Raw genomic sequence first — 21,627 nt, forward strand, 5'->3', positions numbered from 1 at the left:
CCTTCTGACATTTGTTCCAGTCTCGGAATGTGTCTTTTTAATGCATGTACTGAAATGAACTGAAACGCCAGAAGATGATTCACAAGGAAAACTGAAGAGGGTGCCAGCTTGCACACGCCCCTGTATGAACAGCCGTGCTGCTGCTGCTCCTTGGACAGCTGTAGAACATGCCACAGACCAGTTGTTTGCTAGAAGCGGTGCTGGATCCATTTGAGAAAGAGCCTGGACAAAATAAGAAACGCTGTTTTTATTTCTCACCGCTGTCTTTTTTGCTCCTGGGTTTCTCCTTCATGCCATGGGATGGGACTGATGATGTGGACACCGTATTTTGGTAAACCAAGGACAGTTTTTCACTTAGCATCCATATCAGATTACTTACTAGGTAAAGTCGCTGGGGATCCCCCACCAATGAATCAGAGAGGAGACATGAATAAGGCTGTCAGAACTGTGATTTGAGAAGGGGGCTGGTTTCATTGAGTCTGACGTGATCTCCCATTCTAACTTGCTCAGGGACACTCCAGCTATTGCTTGAACTACTGGAAGAGTTCAGTGTTTGTTCTCACAATTCTGACCAATATCCAGGCCAATAGGAACCTGGGGGAAATTTGGTGCATGGCGACTTTCGTAGAATCACATGCTCTAGAGATGGAACAGACCTGTTAGATCATCCAGTTCAACTCGCTGCCAATGGAAGATTGCTCCCTTTTTTGCACTGCAGGTGAGAAACATGAAGGAATCGATCTTGTGCAGCTCAGGGCAGAGTGTAGTGCATAGACACAGAAGCTGGAAAGTGAGCACAGGTGAACCTGATCCGGCATTAAAAAGATTGATCCTGTGAAATTTCAAAGTTAGTCCTGCCTAATAGCAGCAGTGAAATGAAATCTATGTGGGGAATGCCCAGCTAAATGCCTCATTTGTAAGGTGAGGATTGCACTTAAGTGCATGCCTCCTCAGACATGACCGTCCTCTGTCCACACCTAATCCCTGTATTGCCTTGAACTACTCAGAGCGCAGAGATGACCTTGGTGTTTATTGCCATTCAGAGTGGAAGCTTCTGCTGGAGCACAACGTCTTTGCCCTTTGCCTTTTCACATAAGGACCTGCAGGACAATAACCCATATGTTCTACAATTCATTTTTGCTGACTAGAGATGGGAACCCAGGTCAGCATTGTTTGAAATGTAGGTACCTAATGTTAGGCTCCTGTCTCCGTATGTAAATAAGTGGGCTGATTCTCCAAAGCACTGAGCATCCAGCAACTCTGACAGATTGATTAGATGAAGTCCCATCAGTGTCTTAAATCTTTTTTATGAGTTCTGAATGGCTTCTAATTTGTCAATATCTTCCTGGTATAGAGGAGAGCAAACTGCGCAGCTTAGCACAGGGGAGGCAACAATATATTTCTCGTGTCACCAGTCCCACAGCAGAGCCAGGCACTGAAATGGAAAACTCAGTCCCCTTTCCTGGGTCACTGACGCAGAGCACCTCTTCAAAACAGCCTTGCTGTAAGCACTGTCTCACTAGACTCATGTAGGGTTAGATCCTGGCCGGTGCTGAGTGCCTTCTGCGCAGTGTTGTGAACTTATGACTCCCAGCTTGCAGGATCAGGCCCACAGAGAGAGCCTAGCGTCTCCCTCTTCTGAGACAAGCCTCATATGGCTTTTTGTTCCAGCATATTATCAGTGCTGCTTGCTGCCATTCCTTCCAGCACCGCTTTCAGTGTCTGTCTTTCCCGTTTTCATATGTGTGTTGGGTTATTTCCCCCGCTATGTTTTGGCAGGCATTTTTTCAGCTTGAACATCATGTTGTTTCTTCCTGTCCATACTTCTAACCCCCTTGTAGTAGATTCCTTTTGAAATACATCTCCTTTCCCAGGAATCTTTGCAACATCTCCCAGATCAGCATCTCCTCTGAATGCCATCACATTCACATGCCGCCATTTGCTCCCCCTTCCCAAATCTTTCAGTCCAGTGGGCCTTTGCTCAGCAGCATTCGCCAGCTGTTGGTGAGATGTATGGAAAGGGTCTGAAGAGGAATAAAGGTTTTCCATCTTCATTTATTGCATCTCTTTTGGATAAAGGACACTCCAGTCCCTGTTACTGATGTGCTCATCCAATGGTCCCAGTGAAAATATGATAGGGCAGATTCTCATCTGGCATAAGTTGTCGTGACTCAGGAAGGACTGGCAGTGGAGAAAAGGTGGAAGAGTTGCATTGTATGTAAGAGAGAAGTATGATTACTCAGAGCTACAGAATGAAACTGGAGAAAAGCCTGTAGAGCAGTGGTTCTCAAAGCCGGTCTGCCGCCTGTTCAGGGAAAGCCCCTGGTGGGCCGGGCCAGTATGTTTACCTGCCGCGTCTGCAGGTTTGGCTGATCGCGGCTCCCACTGGCTCCGGTTTGCCACTCCAGGTCCATGGGGGCTGCAGAAAGCGGCGCGGGCCGAGGGATGTGCTGGCCGCCCTTCCTGCAGTCCACATTGGCTTGGAGCGGTGAATCGTGGCCAGTGAGAGCCGCGATCGGCCGAACCTGTGGACGCGGCAGGTAAACAAACCGGCCTGGCCCGCCCGGGGCTTTCCCTGAACAAGCGGCAGACCGGCTTTGAGAACCACTGCTGTAGAGAGTCTTTGGGTTACGTTTAGAGGCGAGAGCAACAAGGGTGATGTCGTGGTGGGCGTCTGCTATAGACCACCAGACCAGAAGGAGGAGGTAGACAAGGCTTTTTTCGGACAACTAAAAGAAGTTTCCAGATCACAGGCCTTGGTTCTCATGGGGGACTTCAATCACCCTGACATCTGCTGGGAGAGCAATACAGCCGTGCACAGACAATCCAGGAAGTTTTTGGAGTGTGTTGGGGACAACTTCCTGGTACAACTAGGGGCCGTGTTCCTCCATGTACCTGCCATGTCAAACTGAGATTCAAAGAATACTGCCACATTCTAGTACCACACAGGAGTTGCACTGGAAAATGGAAACCAAGGGCTTAATTTTGTGGCATCAATTAAATTTTGATATTGGTATGAATTGCAGCATCGGCCAATAACTTACATTTTAGAAGAAACTCATTGGTATGTACAATTAGGGACCATGTAGTACAACTATAGTAAAACTAGGGGCCATGCTCCTCTTGACCAGCCACTCACAAACAGGGAAGAATTGGTAGGGGAAGTAGAAGTGGGTGGCAACCTGCGCAGCAGTGACCATGAAATGGTTGAGTTCAGTATCCTGACAAAAGGAAGAAAGGAGAGCAGAATACGGACCCTGGACTTCAGAAAAGCAGACTTTGACTGCTTAGGGAACTGATGGGCAGGATCCCCTGGGAGGTTAATATGAGGGGAAAAGGAATCCAGAAGAGCTGGCTTTATTTTAAAGAAGCCTTATTGAGGGCACAGGAACAAAGCATCCCAATGTGCAGAAAGAATAGCAAATATGGCAGATGACCAGCTTGGCTTAACAGAGAAATCTTCGGTGAGCTTAAACACAAAAAGGAAGCTTACAAGAAGTGGAAACTTGGACAGATGACTAGGGAGTAGTATAAAAATACTGTTTGAGCATGCAGGGGTGTAATCAGGAAGGTCAAGACACAATTGGAGTTGCAGCTAGCAACAGATGTGAAGGGTAACAAGAAGGGTTTCTACAGGTATATTAGCAACAAGAAGAAGGCCAGGGAAAGTGTGGGCCCCTTAGTGAATGGGAAGGCAACCTAGTGACAGATGATGTGGAAAAAGCTGAAGTACTCAATGCTTTTTTTGCCTCGGTCTTCACAGACAAGGTCAGCTCCCAGACTGCTGCACTGGGCAGCACAGTATGGGGAGGAGGTGAGCAGCCCTCAGTGGTGAAAGAACAAGTTAAGGACTATGTAGAAAAGCTGGACGTGCACAAGTCTATGGGGCAGATGCAATGCATCTGAGGGTGCTGAGGGAGTTGGCTGATGTGATTGCAGAGCAATTGGCCATTATCTTTGAAAACTCATGGCAATCGGGGGAAGTCCCGGACGATTGCAGAAAAGGACCTGGGGATTACAGTGGACGAGAAGCTGGATATGAGTCAGCAGTGTGCCCTCGTTGCCAAGAAGGCCAACAGCATATTGGGCTGTATTAGTAGGAGCATTGCCAGCAGATTGAGGGAAGTGATTATTCCTCTCTATTCGGCACTGGTGAGGCCACATCTGGAGTACTGTGTCCAGTTTTGGTCCCCCCACTACAGAAAGGATGTGGACAAATTGGAGAGAGTCCAGCGGAGGGCAACGAAAATGATTAGGGGGCTGGGGCATATGACTTATGAGGAGAGGCTGAGGGAACTGCGGTTATTTAGTCTGCAGAAGAGAAGAGTGAGGGGGGATTTGAAAGCAGCCTTCAACTACCTGAAGGGGGGTTCCAAAGAGGATGGAGCTCGGCTGTTCTCAGTGGTGGCAGGTGATAGAACAAGAAGCAATGGTCTCAAGTTGCAGTGGGGGAGGTCTAGGTTGGATATTAGGAAACACTATTTCACTAGGAGGGTGGTGAAGCACTGGAATGGGTTACCTAGGGAGGTGGTGGAATCTCCATCCTTAGAAGTTTTTAAGGCCTGGCTTGACAAAGCCTTGGCTGGGATGATTTAGTTGGGGATTGGTCCTGCTTTGATCGGGGGTTGGACTAGATGACCTCCTGAGGTCTCTTCCAACCCTAATCTTCTATGATTCTATGAGCTCCATTGGAGTCAACAGAGCTCACGAAAGCTCATGCTCAAATAAATTGGTTAGTCTCTAAGGTGCCACAAGTACTCCTTTTCTTAGAGCTATGACAATTTACCTCAGCCGAGGATCTGCCCTGGTATGTGCTTATGAAATGCGTCTATGTTTGTGATGGGATCCCTGGGGTGCAACCTAGAACTGGGATAGTGCTGAGCCCTCTGTCCCACCAACCTGGGCTCCTTCTCACAGTGTAGTACTGTGACACTCTGCAAACCTTTGGCAGGTACGGCACTTACACAGACATCCACAGGCAGGGACACACCCAGCTGAATTATATGAATGCTTCTCTCACCCACTCATAAACCAACAATAGAGAGGTTCCAGCCAATTCCCACCAGCTTCGCAATCTTACACCCCAGAGCTGTACCGTCTTGTCCTGATCAGAAGCCTGACCAGTGTAAGTTTATTACCCAGTCCATCCCTCCCTCTATGTGGAGAGGAGATGCACAAGCCTGTGTAACTGAGCTGAGATTTCCCAAGCATTTCAACCAAAATACACTGCTTTAGGTAAAGCATAAAACAGATTTATTAACCACAGAAAGATAGCTTTTAAGTGACTATAAGTGGTAGACATAAAAGATCAGAGAAAGTTACCAAAGAAAATAAAAGAAAAACACACAATCTAAATCTTAAACCTTATTACATTAAGCAGTATTTAGAGCAGCAATATCTTACCTCTCGGGATGTTACAGTTCTTAATACACAGACTTCCCCTTACGCCTGGACCAGTCTCCTGCGGCGAAATTGTCATATTCTCAGCCTTCCGGCAGCTTCCAGAGTGGGTGGGGGAGGAGAAAGGCAAAAGCAGGCTGCCTCTGTTTCCTATTTTATATCCTTCGTCCATGTGCCCTGAAGACACTTGCCCAGAAATGTCCTGGTGGGCTTTGCTGAATCACTGTGCTGACCAATCCCTTGGTGTGGTCTTGTGCAACTGAGTCATAAAGCTGAGTAGGCCCCATTGTGTGGTGCTTGGGCAGCTGTCACTGACTTCTAAATCCCTCAGTTACAACTCCCCTGCTGATCAATGGTCGTAAAACACCATCCTGGGCGGGGATCCTTTGTATGTCACTAGCAAGCTCACAGCATATTTCAGTAACAACCATACAGCAAAATCTCATAACTTCAGACATACTAATGATATACATATTTGGAGAGAACAACGGGTTTCAGTAGATCATGACCTTTCATATGATATCTTACACGGCATGCTTTGTATGAGGTATCACAACTATATGTGAATGATGACTATGGGGGTTACAGGGTGCCCTTTTGAGGTACAGTGTGTCTCACCTCCCCCCCTTAGTTCACTGTAAGATAGTTAGTCACTGATTAACTCAAATGCAATGTGTGTTAGGGTTCTTTTGGCATTCAGCCATCAAAGCCATGAGGCGGTATGCCTCAGTTTCCCCTTCCATACAGCAAACCAGGTTTATTATGGTTTCTCTGCAGTGACAAACTTTAAGTGTGTTTACAGATAATAGCTGAGCAGCAGCATTATCATGAGGTTTCTTATCATTACAGGTGTTCCCAATTATCATTCCTAGTATGCTCAAAGGCTCTTCCCAAAAATTGTGCACACTGTATCTTATCACGGGGTTTAACATCAGTATCAAAATCCTTATTACAAGGTTTAACTGTAACAGCAAATCTTTCACCATGGGTAGGCGTTTCCAAGTATTTTTACTATACTACGCCTTCAGTTTAATCAGCCTGGGTTTGAGGTTGGTTTGTTAATTACTCATTGTGTCATTTATCTCCTTCCTGAACCTTTGCATGTAATCAGTTACTGGCTTTTCTTTTCCTCCAGTGTTCTTTTCTGCCTGTGTTCTCAATCTAATCCTACATTTGGGATTCTGGCACCACAGGGTCTGGTGAGATAATGGTTCAGGGAGATCCTGCATATTGGCTGGCCCTCTGTTGAGCTGTCTCCCAACCCTCGAACTGTACAGATGCAAAAAATCCATCTCCCTTCTTGGGGTTACTGTGTGATCCCCACTCCCAGCATTGGGACCTTCCCCACACTCTTCTTCTAGAGAGTTGTGATCTCTGCTCTCTGGGCTAGGAGTGTCTATTTTCATTTGGATTCACCTTTCCCCAGCAGTTCTTCCATAGCTGCTTTCTGTGTCTCACCAGCCAGGGGAAATCCCTCCTCCCTTCTGATGGATGGGTCATCTGCATCCCCACAGACAACCATTCCTTCAGTGTGTCACAATGTTCTGATCCATTTGCTTAGTGATATGAACTCTGAATGCTTTGGAGTGAGGGGAGCTTGGAAGGCTGGTTTGGTTGCTGAGCTGAGAAACAATAACTTGTACATGGAGGGTTTGATTTGATTTAAAGTTGCTGGATTGCTTGATGCTGACTCCAAAACTCCTGCTCTTATGGCTAGAAAACACTTGTTTTGGTTAAACAGTTAAAAGTCTTTGGCAGTGATGGAGTGTTTGACTCTTCGATGCCATTCCTAAGGTAATGCCCAGTAGACAAAGAGAAAATAACAGAAACTCCATTCCAAGTGGTAAGGAAAGAAGCTTCCAGAGCTGACCCTGCTGGAGGAGGTTCTTATATTTTCATCATGCATTATCTGAAACATGTTTATAGAATATCAGGGTTAGAAGGGACCTCAGGAGGTCATCTAGCCTAACCCCCTGCTCAAAGCAGGACTAATCCCCAATTTTTGGCCCAGATCCCTAAATGGCCCCCTCAAGAATTGAACTCACAACTCTGGGTTCAGCAAGCCAATACTCAAACCACTGAACTATCCCTCCCCCACGCAAGTAAAAAGCATGGGCATACCACCATCCCTGGGCTTAGTAAAGGGTTTCATCAGGTATAACTTCCTTCATACAAAGCGCATCACATGAGCACTTAGATACTTCAGCAACGGGCAGGATAGATAAATGGATAGCCTCTCATTTGTGCTGAATTCACTTCCACAGGCTTTTGAAGTCTTTTCAAGTGTAAAACAGTCCTTTCTAATTATTTCTTTTCACACATTGGTACTGAGTTTACACCCAATATAAGAGGGTGCTTCACGCTTCTGAGGACCTGGAATCTTTTACGATCCTCCTCCTAGCCAGTGAAAGTGGAGCTCTACTGGTGCTGAAATGAGACTATAGGATAGAGGAGATGCCAATGGTTTCCAGCCTCAGAGGGGGCTAACAAAATGAAATCCATACAGCTGCACTTCACTTTCAAGAAAAGATGCTGAAAAAACCCCAAATCCTCTTTTAGCCACATGGGTTGGTTGGAGTATCACAGACATCACTGATGTGCAAGAAGAGGAAGCCCTGTGGCATGGAACTTTATCTTCATGTAGTTAAAATATTTATGCTTCAGGGGTCCGGATGGCCATGGAGATTAGGGACAGGATATGGAGGGCTTCAGCTGTAGGCCATCATTTGAAATCAGGCCCAGATTTTCAGCAAACGAATGGACTGTTTGATTTCCTATAAAATGAAGGAAGAGTCTCAATCTAATTGGTAACAGAAAGGTGTCTAATTTACAGGAATTATCATGTTAAAATGGACCCCCTTGTGAGTGATCTCATGAGACAGAGCAAGTGACTGAAGGATGGTCCTTGCTCAGTGTATCTGAAGAATTTCAAGAACGTCACTCAAATTTCATAATATGTCATCAATTTTAAGTCCAGAGGGGACCATTACATAATCTAGTCTGGCCCCCTGCATAACACAGGCCTTAGAACTCTCCTGCCATTACATGTGGAATTTGCTACTGTTTTACTATTGTTCCACAAGGCCATATTAGCACGTACTTAAAAAAAAAAAAAGGAAGAGGAATTGTGTCTTCTCTTTTATAGTGTAGTGAGAGCCCTGCTGGCTGCTTCTCTTGGCTGTTGAATAGTGCAGTAAGCACAAGGTGTGAGAAATAATGTTCCCTTTCCCTCCATGCTGCCCCAAGCTAAAACAACCATGTTAGTCAGGGCTAGCCTAATAAACCAGAGAGATGAACTAACCCAGCATCTAGCCTTTTGAACTTATTACCTGGCATTTGTATTATATAAAAGCGACAGAGAAGAATGCAGAAGCCCTGGGGCCGGACCAACGGATGGAAATGGGAAAAACACAGCAGCCCTCTCGCAATGAAGATGAAGGATTATTACTTAGCACCTTTGTGCCATCTGGCCCCGGGTTCTAATAGCTGAAGCGGGAGCAAGAACTGCATCACCTACCTTCCTTTCTAGGAGGAAAGAGAACCCTCATGCACAAAGCGTCTGTACATTAGATTTTCACTATTTTATTTTTAGTGCTAGTACAAGCTTCATCCTGTGGTTATAGTTCTAAGCAGCAACACTGACTACACCCCCTGCTTGCCTCTTTCTGCTTCTTTTGCTTTGCTCCATGAGTCAGGGAAGAGTAAGAGAAAATGAACCTCTCTACCATTCTCACTAGACACTCTGAGGTGGCTGTAACAGGGTGCTGGCTAGGAGGTTCTGAGCCAGGCCCCTGTTAGCCCAGCCCCAATTAAGGGGTATTCATTGGTGCTGGCTAGATATGGCTTGCCTAAGGGCTTCAGCAGAAACACCTGCTGGCCTTATCAGACAGGGGCTATATAAAGCTGGCAGAAAGAAAGCTAAGGTGGGAAACTGGAAAGGGAGGAGCCTGTGGCTCCTGAAGAAGCTAGCTGTCCCCCAGGGAGCTGCGTGGAATGGACTGTATATAAATGGAGGAGGGAACTGACACTGTGAATAAAAGGACACTGGTGCTGGTATGCTAAGTGATCTCTGACTGATTTGTGGCATGAGCAGTGAAGGGCTCTGTTACATGTGGGGGCTTGTCTGGGATTGGAAGCCAGGAAATGTGGTTGGTGACCCGGACATGGAGGAGATCCTACAATGGCTGGTGATGCAGCAGGCCCTGCAAGGTTTCCAGCAGTCCCACCAGGCTGAGAGACAGGCCTTACTGACCTGGCAGGCTGAACAACAGTGGAACCTGCAGGAGTTTATCTGGGAGCAGACCGGCGTATAGGAGCGGCTCCTGCAACCAGTGGTGAGTCCTGTGGGAGGGGAGGGCGCCTGGCTGCCGGTCTTGGGACTATGTAAAATGAGCCCAGCAGATGCCTTCCTGGGGACCTTTGAGTGGGTAGCCACGTGCGTAGGATGGGAGAGGACAACATGGGCCCTCCATCTGGCTCCGTATTTGACGGGCGAGGCTCAAGCGGTCTTTATGGCCTTGAGCGAGGAACAAGCCCAGAATCATGAGGCAGTGAGAGCCTCCATTCTGGATCGGGTGGGCCTGTCGGCTGAGCGGTACCGTCAGAAATTCCAGATGGCTCAGTGGGCGGCGGCAGCGTGGCCCTGGGCGTGTGCCCAGCGGCTGATGGACTGGGCCACCCGCTGGCTGAGGCCAGAGGCGCGTACTGTAGGGGAAATCATGGACCCTCTAGTCCTCGAACAAATACTGCAGGGCTTCCCTGAGACCACACGCGTGTGGGTGAGGCGTCACCAGCCCGGCACCGTCAAAGTGGCCGTCAGATTGACGGAGGAGTACATTGAGGCCGAGGGAGGACCGGCTACGGCAAGGCAGGGAGCCGGGGAAGAGGCAGACAGAACTTTTTTCCGGGAGAGGCCAAGAGAAGAAGGGCTCCCCTGAGGTGCGCCCGAAAGGCCCGCCAGGCTAACTTGTTGGCAGTGTGGGAGACCGGGTCACACAAAACGGGACTGCCTGGATATGGAGTGCGGATGGGCAGAATTTTGTGGATGGACTCAGGTTGAGGGGCAAAAACGGGGGCCGAACCTGTCCACCATCCCCGCGAGGGTTGGGAGAAAACCCCGCACGGGCCTGGTAGACATCGCATCAGGCTGTACACTAGTACAGAAGGCACTGGTGAAGCCGCACTGGCTCATCGCAGGGGCAAGGATGGCCCTTGGGTGCATCCATGGGGACAAGAAGTCCTGCCCGGTGGCTCAGGTACCCCTGGAAGTGAGAGGCCGCTTCAGATGGAAGCGGGTGGAGGTGCTGGAGAGGCTACCGTACCCAGTGGTGTTAGGCAGAGACTGGGACTCGCTACCTGGAAGGAAGCGGTGGGGCGCTCTGAGAGCGGGGGCGAATATCCCAAGCCTGAGGATCCTGGGACAGGCAAAGTCCCGTCGGTAATGAAGAAACTCCTAGACAACAAAGCCCAGAGCAGGTGAACCCTCGGGAAGGGTATATGGGGGAGCTGGCCAGCTTGAGCCCTTCAGAAGAAGGGACGGGTCCAGGGGAGCATCCCATAACATCGCTCCCCATGGATGAGACCCTGAACCCACAGGGCAATGCAGGGGAAACTGAAGCGCAGAAGGCCCTGCCAGATGGCGGGATGAATTCTGACTCCCGACCAGAGGTACAGGAGGAGCAGGGGATGGGGTGCCCGCCGAACTGTGACTGGTGTGACGATCTGCGGGCTGAGGCGGAATTATGGGGGCAGCCACTCCCTGAGCAGTGTACGTTCTGTGGGAGGGGGATGGAGAAAACACCAGCAGAGGTGACTCGGGATTGCCCGGCAGGACTGGGGAGCTTTCGCCGGAAGGATCCCCCACCCCGGGTAGAAGGTGAAAGGGCCGAGGTTGGCCGGACCTTGCGGCTCTTAAGGGGGGAGGCGTGTATCAGGGTGCTGGCCAGGAGGTTCTGAGCCAGGCCCCTGTTAGCCCAGCCCCAATTAAGGGGTATTAATTGGTGCTGGCTGGGTATGGCTCGCCTAAGGGCTTCAGCAGAAACACCTGCTGGCCTTAGCAGACAGGGGGCTATATAAAGCTGGCAGAAAGGAAGCTAAGCGGGGGACCTGGAAAGGGAGGAGCCTGTGGCTCCAGTTCCCTTCTGGCCTGAAGAAGCTAGCTGTCCCCCAGGGAGCAGCATGGAGTGGGCTGTACATAGACGGAGGTGGGAACTGACCCTGTGAATCAAAGGGCACTGGTGCTGGCATGCTACGTGGTCTCCGTCTGATTTGTGGCACGAGCAGCGAAGGGCTCCGTTAACAGTGGCACGGGGTGAGAGAGACACCACTCACCATAGAGCACAGCATGCCATTGGTGCCATAAGGAAGCCAGACTCTGGCCTGTCACCATATGGGTGAATGTCAGGGACTCCCCTACACTTGTGACCCTGCTCAAGGGTTTTTAGAACTCCGTAAGAGAGCATAGCCCTTAATTCCTCCGGCTGTCTCAGAGAGAGCGGGGTGAAGGTGACGCCATGTGAGACTGGCCAGGCATGGAGGGGCAGGAGAATGCACCTTCTCTCTAAAGGTGGTGTAGGTGCCGTGCTGTGCCCTACCTGGGTGTCACCAGGAACAATTCCTCTCGGGAACCCCGAGTGCAACATGGTTCCTTCTCATCTCCTCTGCTATGCCTGCACCACATCTTCTCAGGGTGTGTCTAGACTGCAATTAAAAACCCATGGATGGCCCATGCCAGCTGACCCTCGCTTGGGCTAAGGGGATGTTTAATTGCAGTGTAGACGTTCAGACTAGGGCTGGAGCCTTCTAAGACCCATGAGGGGGAAGGGTTCCATGGCTCATGCTGCAGCCTGCCTATATTGCAATTATACATCCCCTTAGCCTGACCCCTGCAAGACCGAGTCAGCTGCCACAGGCAAGCCACAAGTGACTAATTTCAGGGTAGACATACCCTCAGTCACAGGATGTTGGCTACCCTCCCTTTCAACGTGCTTGAGGAGTTCAAAAGCTTCCGGGAGAGAGATCTCAAACCATTTTTCTGTTGTAACTAGGGGTCACGGTATGGAGAAGTTCAGAACCATTGATGTCCTGTACAAGGTAGCACAGCCTAGATAAGTAATACCACTAAATAAAAATAACAACATCAAAGTGTGTACCAGGCTGTCTCCTAAAATAGAAAATTAGGGGCTTTCAAAAAACAGACTTTCTTTTATGAGCAGCTTGCAAAATATCATACTCTCCATCCAATATATTTGCATACGTAATTAGACCATAATCTCTGAATACTTTCTCTGCTATGCCATATATATTACTTAGTAAACTGAAAAGGTCGATTCTGCTTCCTTTATAGGAGCTTGACCTGCATAGCCAATAAAAGATTGCCAATTTTGCAAGCACTTGCAGTATGTGTGGGTTTCTTTTTAGATGAGTAAGCATTTCCACAGCCAGAATTCTCTGTTCTTTGAACCATTTATTTCTTTTCAGAGAGATGTGCACTGAACCAGTCCCAGGCAGCAGTGAGTCTTCCAACTGTCAGTTAAATAGCACAGCCAGGTCATTCTCTTTTTTTCCTTTGGATTCGGAGCATTCACACCCTGTGCAGCAGATGTGATTTTACTCCGCTTCCTAAGCGGTTGCATCTTCCCCCTTTCCCTGTTCAATTTCCCTTTCTCATTTTGTAGGACTTTTATGTATCTCGTCTATGCTCTTCTGTTTCCGTGCATCCACTCCTCATCAATTATTCTACAGCACAAAAAAGTGTGATAGGTGCTTCACAGGACACATAAGAAAACATAGTCCCTGCACCTTAAAGCTTGCAGTCTAAGGTCCTGCAGTTCGTCACATAGGGATGAACTGCTGCACTCAGATGGAGCTGCACTGAAGTCTGCTTTCAAGCAATTAGTTGTAGGATTGAGCCCTAAATATTAGACCTGATGAAGCCAAGGATGATAAAAAACAGTAGGAATGGGAAGGGGAATGGAAGTATGTTGTTCTCTAGCAATCTATTAATACAATATTAATGTTAGAGCAGTTATTATGGGGATCATGAATAACTAAATTTTCAGGAGGGACAGCCTGGCCATATAATAAAATATTAAGAACAATACTTAGCTATTTTAAAACATGTTTCATCAGTCAATGTCAAAGCACTTGGCAAAGGAGGTCAGTATCACCATCCCCTTTTTTGCAGATGGGGAAACTGAGGCACAGAGAGGGGACGTGACTTGCCCGAGGTCAGCAACAAAGCTGAGACTAGAACTGTCTCCTGCGTTGCAGTCCAGTGCCAATAGGCAACACTGCTCTCCCACTTAATAGATATCTCACTTAATCAATTCCTTACCATGGCTGGGGCCTCAGGCACTGGTGCATCTCCGTCCCTCCTGTTCTCTGCATGTGACAAGAGAATTCTTTGGTCTAACTTCGGTTGTTGGGCTTGCTGAGGAGATGGCCAAGCTTATGAAATACAGCAAGTCTGATTAGATGATCAGATGGTCCCTTCTGCCTTTAGACTCCATGACCTAAATCTGCAGCTACTTTCTTCAAGACATTCAAAAATACTGGCTTGCTGGTTTTGTTGTTGCTGTTACACTGTTCACAACTGCAGATAACTTTGTTTGCTGCTAGTTAGATTATTTACACGTTATCACATTCTATTACATTGGGGGCCTGATTCCAATCTCTCACCAGTTTTACAGTGGTGCAAGACCCCTGATTGCAACACTGCTTTGCATTTAGAATTATCCTCATAAGATTTAGCAGTATATTTTCATTCAGTCAACGGCAAGAGAAGAATGCAGCTAGGAGTTCATAGAATTTATTTCTGGCTGATTATTTTATTCTAATTATAGTATGTGGTAAGAATAAAAAAGAACAGGAATTTTGAGTTCACAAAGATTTTATTATGAATAGCTTGAATTCCACTTTGGCAAAAGACACTGTAAAACCATGAAAACATTTTGCTGGACTTCTTAGTTCCCTTCAGAATGGACCCAGGCACCTCACAGAACAAAGCACTAGATGATCTAGAGCTGACAGAATCTGATGCCGACGCACTTGGCTTTCTGTGTTTAGGAATTAGGTGGATCTAAGAGTTCAGGAAGCAGCATTGCTGTGATGTTAGCGTGGAGACTGGCTCAGCAGAAAAGGAATTCATATCTAAATATGGCATGTGAAAGAGTACATGTCCGCTGTTTCAAAGTCCATGCTTCTAAAGTAAGAGCACCAGAAAGATGTAGACAAACAAGAAGGAATTCAGAGAGGAAGAGCAAAGAACTAAGGGCTAAGGTTTAGGATGAAAGACTTTAGCCCTCCCAACCTGCTGATGGTTCAAGATATGTGTGGATTTCCTATGAATCTCAATCCATCCACTGAAGCTTAGTTTTTCCTAACTGGTCTTCCCCATTGGGAAACCATGATCCTGCTGGGTTTCCACTAGTGATGGCCATAGATTCTACCTTCCAGAAGACATTAACACAGGCATGTCAAAAAAGTTTATGCTGAAATATCCCTAGAGTACTGAAGCAGGGAAGGGTCTATGCTGCAGGAAACAGTGATCTTACCACCTATGATCCCCCCCCCCAAGTTTCCCATCAAACCAGGGGGACCCCAATTCTGTGGTTTACCTGCAAATAAGTTTCTACAGGGAGAAAGGGAGCATTCTGGTGAGCTTCTGCTCTCCTGACATGACCCCCACCTCACTACAGCTCTATTCTAATGTATTTATCTCCCTGCTGCCAGAAGAACTGGAGGTGAGCCTAATTTTGCTCCTGGAGTTCTCAGAACAGGAAAAAACTCATTTAAAAGTCATCTCAGGTCCTGTGAGAATATCCCCAGTTGGAATAGTCTGAGAATCCAATTAATGAGCTAAACTTTGTAGGGTTGGTGGGGCTCCCTTGGAAGTACACCCGGGTGAGATGTTTTCATGGACATGGACGGGAGACTGACTATCACAGCAGCCCAGGGTGCGTCTTCATTTTTCGTGCTCTCTGAAGAGGCATAAAGATTTCAAAGACTAGGAGAGCAGAGGAAGAAAACCCCCATCTGAAGAAAAATCGTGAAATACTCTCGGCCACTGCTAGCAACAAAACAGCCTCTCAAGGGCAAAAGGAAATAACTTAAGAAGGGAGCTTAAGGAAGCAGTGAAATCTCACACACAATCATGGTACCCTCTCTCCCAAATGGCCGCTGTGTACTCTCTCCCTTTCTGGGAAACATATCCCATATAATGAAATCATATCAGATGGACATTAATGAGCCTCAATGGGCTCATTTTCCCTATGCTGTTTGCCAGCGCTGAACCTTTGAAATGTGTAGCCGAGTAAAAATAATATAGGGGATATTAGTCCCCCATAGACAGTAACTGAGCATGCATCTCAGTCTTGTGCAGCTAGCCCCCCATTATCAACAATGAAGGATAACTGTGAAAATCCTACCAGCATTAAAGGGTAGACTTTAAACTCTGTGGGTTCTTTCAAGGTGAAATTCACCCCCCCAGTGTGCAGAGGGCCAGCGCAATCCTACACACCACTGAAATCCCATTTGAGATCCCAAATAGGACGTAGGTGGGATTTAAATGATGCATAAGCTTTGGGTTGGGCCTCCGTACAGGGCTGAATTGCTCCCTCAGCCATTAATGGAGGAGTAAGTGGGCGTGTTTCATAGAACAAAACATAACGTGTCACTGACATGATGCTGCCAATTCCATGGCCGTAAAAGTTGCTACCTTCATATTCCCTGCAGCAGGAATCACTGCACACTTTGGTTAGCTGGGCAAGGTCCCCCCAGAGTCCGTTACTTGCCATTCTGCTATGTTTTTAAAAAAAATCCTTCCCATTTCCAGCAGGCAGAGATACCCGGTGTACAGGAATCCCAAACATTGGTAGTTGCCCTATGTCACTGTATAGACAGGAGCTTTATCTATTGTGCAACACACACACAGCCCTGATTTAGCATGAGAGGGACAGAAAGGTACCAAACCAGAACTAAAGAACATGTTTTTTTCTTGTATTGGCCACTGTAAACTGGAAAAATACGTGCTATAGTGTAAGACTTCCACACCTAATATTGATGGGACAGACGTGTGGCAAAATACACTGGGGACGTTGTTCAAGAACATTTTATCCTAGTGGCGATATTACCTGTGTACTCCTGTCTCAGATATTGAGAACGTAGGACTAGGCTGTATAAATGCTGGCTGTGCAACTTAGACCAAACTGCGCCTTCAGCTGCCCAGGCCGACAGTGCACATGATTATTAATCCGTTGGCACTTTATGTTCATCTGTCTTTGTTTCATAGATTTTAAGGCCACAACAGACCACTATGAACAACGAGGCTGGCTGACTGCACTGCACAGGCCATAGAATCTCAATCAGTGATTCCTGCCTCAAGCCGTATAACTTGCGGTTAAGCTAAAATATAGCTCTTAGACAGTCACGTGGTCTTGATTTAAAGACTCCGTGTGCTGGACAATTAATTTACCACTTCTCTTGGTAACCTATTCCAGTGGTTCTACCTTGAACCACTTCCCCCTTTTCAGCATGGGTCTCTCGGTTCATGTAGAGAGCTCAGCAAGTGGCCCTTAAGATGAAAGTAAACACAGAGATCCAGTAAATTGTCTCCTCTCAGATCCCAAGCGAAACCCTGGCTGTTGTCCAGCGACTAAGCAGGTGGCAAGCTCTGATGGTTCTTCTTCCCCTTGCTTCCTTTCAAACTTCCTTTCTCGGACCAACTCCCCCCCCATTCCTATCCCAACATTGGTAACAACAAAACACACCACTAACTCAGCTGCGCCGATCATCACCACGTACATTTGCTTGTGTGTTATTTTCCCGTCCTTGTCCCTTTGTCTCCTCTTGTGTCTTTTAGATGGTGAAGCTCCCTGAAGCAGGGATTGTGGCCCAGGTCATCAGAGGTAGCTAGGCACCCCTCTGCCATTAATTCAGTGCCTAAATAATTTTGTGGACCTGTGTCCTTACCTGCATTTGTGTAATGCACAGCACAATGGGGCCATGACCCTGCCTAATAGAAATGTTATATAATAATTATAACAATAAACACCTACCCCTGTGGTTAGCAGCTTGGGATGCACTCTACTGCCAACTGAGGAATCTGAGAAGCAGGCTGAGCCAATATTTGCATTCAGACAGCTGACCCGCTTCTTTGAGGTATCTGGTGGAGTTTGTTCAAGTCCACTAAATCCTATTATCTGGATCGTCTTTCTGAATACAGTCAGTCATCCAGCTGCACTTCATCTTCTCTTCGCACTGACAATCCAGGCATTATTGTGAGGCACATTAATTACGGGGACAGATTCCATTATTTTGGGTGTTTGCAGAGCACAGTTTAACCTTGGGTGGTTAGCTAGGCTGGTTGTCTGAGATGCAGCTCAAGTAGGGCTCATGCTTACAGGACCAAACCCTGAAGCCCCTACTTTGTGCTTATAAGCCCACCTCTGCCAGCTCCTTCTTTCCCTTCACAGAGTGAGGGGGTTGTGTGGGCTACATTTCTCACAGCCACAGGACGAGGAGGTGCATTGTTTTCCTTTGCCCCCTGTCCCCTGCTGCTCTGCCACCCCCTCCCCGGAGACCTTCGCTCCCTTCCACACAGGGCAGCAGAGGGGAGTCAGTAAGATTTCCCTCCCTCCTCACTAGCTGTGGATGTAGGGTGGGGGTTCAGTGGCTGTCTGCTGGAGTGCATCATTAGTCATGCTGTTCATTTATCGGCCTGATCCATCCCTCATGGAAGCCAATGGTAGTCTCTTCATTTACATCAGTGGGAGCTAGAGCAAGCCCTATTTACTCATCCTTTTCGCTTTGCTCTCTCTCCTCTTATACATGGTAATAATCTTGTCAGCGGTGTGGCTGATGGGGGGGAGGGGGGAAGGGAAGGGCCAGTCCTGAGGCTGACTTTTATCCTAAAGCCATCAGTGATCTGCTTCATTTTCAGATTTTCTATGCCATTTGAACGGGAAACTCCTTTTGGTGCCCTCTCATTTAGATCACCCACAAAATGTTGTCCATTGTCCTTAACTTACGTGCCACATAGTGTCAGTGGCAGGGCTGGGCCTGGATTCCACCACTTCCTGGCTCCCTCTCATCCCACCAGCTGCTTCTTTAACTCAATCTACATATTGATAGATATTGATATTTTAAGACAACTTGCACTGCTGTCCGTTGATTTTTGTCCAGATTTGCTCAGCCTAGGCTTGTTTTTCTGAATGGATTTGGCCTTTTTAAGATACTTGTTTCCAAGCCCCCCTGTTGGCGTAGGTAGCATCTTCACTGAAACGCTAGAGCTATGCACCTGCACCGATGCACCATTTAAATTTAGGCCTACCTTTATACTAAAAGCCCTGGGTTTAGGTCAGTGGGAATCTCTTCACTCGTGTCAGTGTGGGTTACATCCTGGCCCACTTGCATCGTATCTCCTCATTGAGATGAGGGGGAGGTGGAAGAATGGAAGGGACTTTGAAGGGAACCCTTTCTTACTGGGGAGGTTAGGACAGAACTGTGAAGACAAGAACAGCCACACTGGGTAAGACCAATGGTTCATCTAGCTCAGGATCCGGTCTTCTGACAGTGGCCAGTGCCAGAAGCTTCAGAGGGAATGAACACAAGAGGGCAATTATACAGTAATCCATCCAGTCCCCGCTTCCGGCAGTTAGAGGTTTAGGGACACCTGGAGAATGGAATTGCATCCCTGACCATCTTGGCTAATAAGCATTGATGGATCTATCCTCCATAAACTTATCTAGTTCTTTTTTTATCCCATTTATACTTTTGGCCTTCATGACGTCCCCTGGCAATGAGTACCGCAGGTGGACTGTGCATTGTGTGAAGAAATACTTCCTTATGTTTGCTTTTAAACCTGCTGCCTATTAAATGCATTGGGTGACCCCTAGTACTAGTGCTATGTGAAGGGATAAATAACACTTCCCTCTTCACTTTCTCCACACCAGTCATGATTGTATAGACCCCTGTGATATCCCCCTTTACTCATCTCCCTTTTAAGCTAAGTCCCTGTCTCTTTAATCCCTCCTCCTATGGAAGCTGTTCCATATCCCTAGCCATTCTTATTACCTTTCTCTGCAGCTTTTCCAATTCTATTCTATCTTTTCTTGAGATCAGTCCCCAGACTGCACTCAATATTCAAGGTGTTGGCGTACCATGGATTTATACAGTGGAATATTAGCTTTCTTGACTGCCACTGAACACTGAGTGGATATTTTCAGGGAACTATCCACAATGCCTCCACGATCTCTTTCTTGAGTAGTAATAGCTAATTTAGACCCCACCATTTTGTATGTTTAGTTGGGATTATTTTTTCATTTCATTCACCAACATTCAATTCCATCTGCCGTTTTGTCACCCACTTTAGTGAGAGAGGAGACTGCAAAATGGACAAATGAGATAACGTGGGAAAGATTGAAACTTATTTTTTTTCCTGGCTCTCAGCTGTATTTCCCATAGGGAAAGTTGGGATTGGTACAATTAAGTGATTCTGGTATTTAAAGCCATGCATCTGAGGCCAAGGTGAAACCTTTTACTTTGGCAAGGGCTTGTTATGGATCCTGTGGTTCTGCATGCTGCTATTTCTAAGGGGATGAAGGGCTATGATATCTTGTGGTCCGAGAAACAGCCCCAGGGTACCACCACTGCTTGAGCCTGGACAGAGTAATTGATCTCCTCCCAAAAGGATATCATTTTATGGTATCTCAAGCTGCAATGACCTCTAGAGAGTTTGTCTTGATTAGTGTCATCTAGTGAGGGGGAGCTGGTTACAGTGTTTAGCCCACTTTTAGTGAATTGGCTCCTATGCTGATAGCTTTACTGGTGTCATCGCGTTCTCATTAAGAGATGCAGAAAAACAATATTAAAGCGCACCTCTCGCTCCTGGAATGTGCTATTGGCGTCTAATGAATAGGACTCTGAGGACATGAAGGGGATTGAGAAAGAGAGAGAGAGAAGGAGCTGTCGCAGGCAAAAGAGGAAGACTGGGACTGAGGGATGAGTGGGGAAAGAGGGAGGATAAGAGATGTGGGGAACTGTAAGAATGGGCATAAAGGGACCGGTCCTGCCTGGGTGCTGGATGCTCCCGTGGAAGTTGAAAGAAACTGAGGTTGCTCAGCATCTTGCAGGATTGTGTCCAAAGTGACTGACAGTATCTAAAATAGCATGGGAACTACAGTGTACATTGCGCCTCCTCTAACACAGAGCATGAGCACTGTGGGGAGGGTTTGCCAGGGCCACAAATAGCTGTGACTGGGATCGTTGCTGCTCACCAAAGTGTTGCACAAGCAAGATCGACAGCGATGGGAAGCAACCGGGCGGATCAGGGTTATGCCTCCTGCATAGACAGCATGACAAGGCAGCAGAGCACTCAGAGACCTGCGGAAGGTGGGACAGCATGACCGGGCACAGGCTGCAATAGGGCATGGAAGTGGTCCCCAGGAGCACATGGCATGTGTGGTGCTGTGTGATGACTGTGTCATGACCGTCCCTTTAACCTCTGCCTGGAGAAGGATAGCAATGAACTAGGACTCTACAGGGCTGGGCTCAGTTCCCGGCTCTGCTACATACTCACTGGGTGACACTTGGTGTGCCTCTCTGTGCCTCAGTTCCCAGTTTGCAAAATCAGATCAAAATCTCCCACCCTTTGTCTGTCTTGTCCATTGAGAATGCAAGCTCCCTCGGCTAAGCTCTGTCTCTGACTATGCCTTTTTACAGCTTCTAGTATGACGGAGCTTGCTCTTGGTTGGGGCTTCCATTTTAATAGACATCATAAATAACAAAGAATACATTGTCCATACAGCCTAACAGAGTGGTATCTCAGTGCCCCAAAAGCAGGGCTCAGATTCAACCAGTAAGCACAGGTGCAGTACACCATCACCTCGTTCATGCTGCCTTCTTGCTCTGCAGTAGCTAAGCTTTCACTGAAAAACAAACAAACAAAAAGTCAATCTCTACCTCGCCTGGCTGTGGGGATGGCCCTGAAGACATGAACCAATTGTAACCGATGCCAGCGATGTCTGCTCGCTCTTGCGGAACCCTGAAACAATAGCTCTGAGAGGAGCAACACGCCCCATTCATCTCAGCGAGGGCTAGCTCAGAGGCCCAATCACAATACTTTAAATGTACACATGGTTTCCACCGTTTCACTGCCCTTTGAAGCATGTCGGAAAGGAGAGGGGAGGAGGTGGTGTCATGAAGACGTCCAGCCCCTGCTCTGAGGGA

The 21,627-nt window shown here is 47.5% G+C and overlaps 1 long non-coding RNA gene across 2 annotated transcripts in view; it reads right to left on the minus strand.

Annotated features, from left to right (window-relative positions):
- Positions 1–21,627, minus strand: part of LOC144259997 (uncharacterized) — a 45,672-nt gene that overhangs the window by 15,254 nt on the left and 8,791 nt on the right. For both annotated transcript variants that reach the window (XR_013344977.1, XR_013344976.1), the window contains exon 2: positions 5,404–8,174. This is a non-coding gene — a long non-coding RNA (uncharacterized LOC144259997). The remainder of the gene's footprint in view (positions 1–5,403; positions 8,175–21,627) is intronic.

Source organism: Eretmochelys imbricata, chromosome 2 (genome assembly GCF_965152235.1).
Source record: "Eretmochelys imbricata isolate rEreImb1 chromosome 2, rEreImb1.hap1, whole genome shotgun sequence".
In the NCBI taxonomy this organism is placed as follows: domain Eukaryota; kingdom Metazoa; phylum Chordata; order Testudines; family Cheloniidae; genus Eretmochelys; species Eretmochelys imbricata.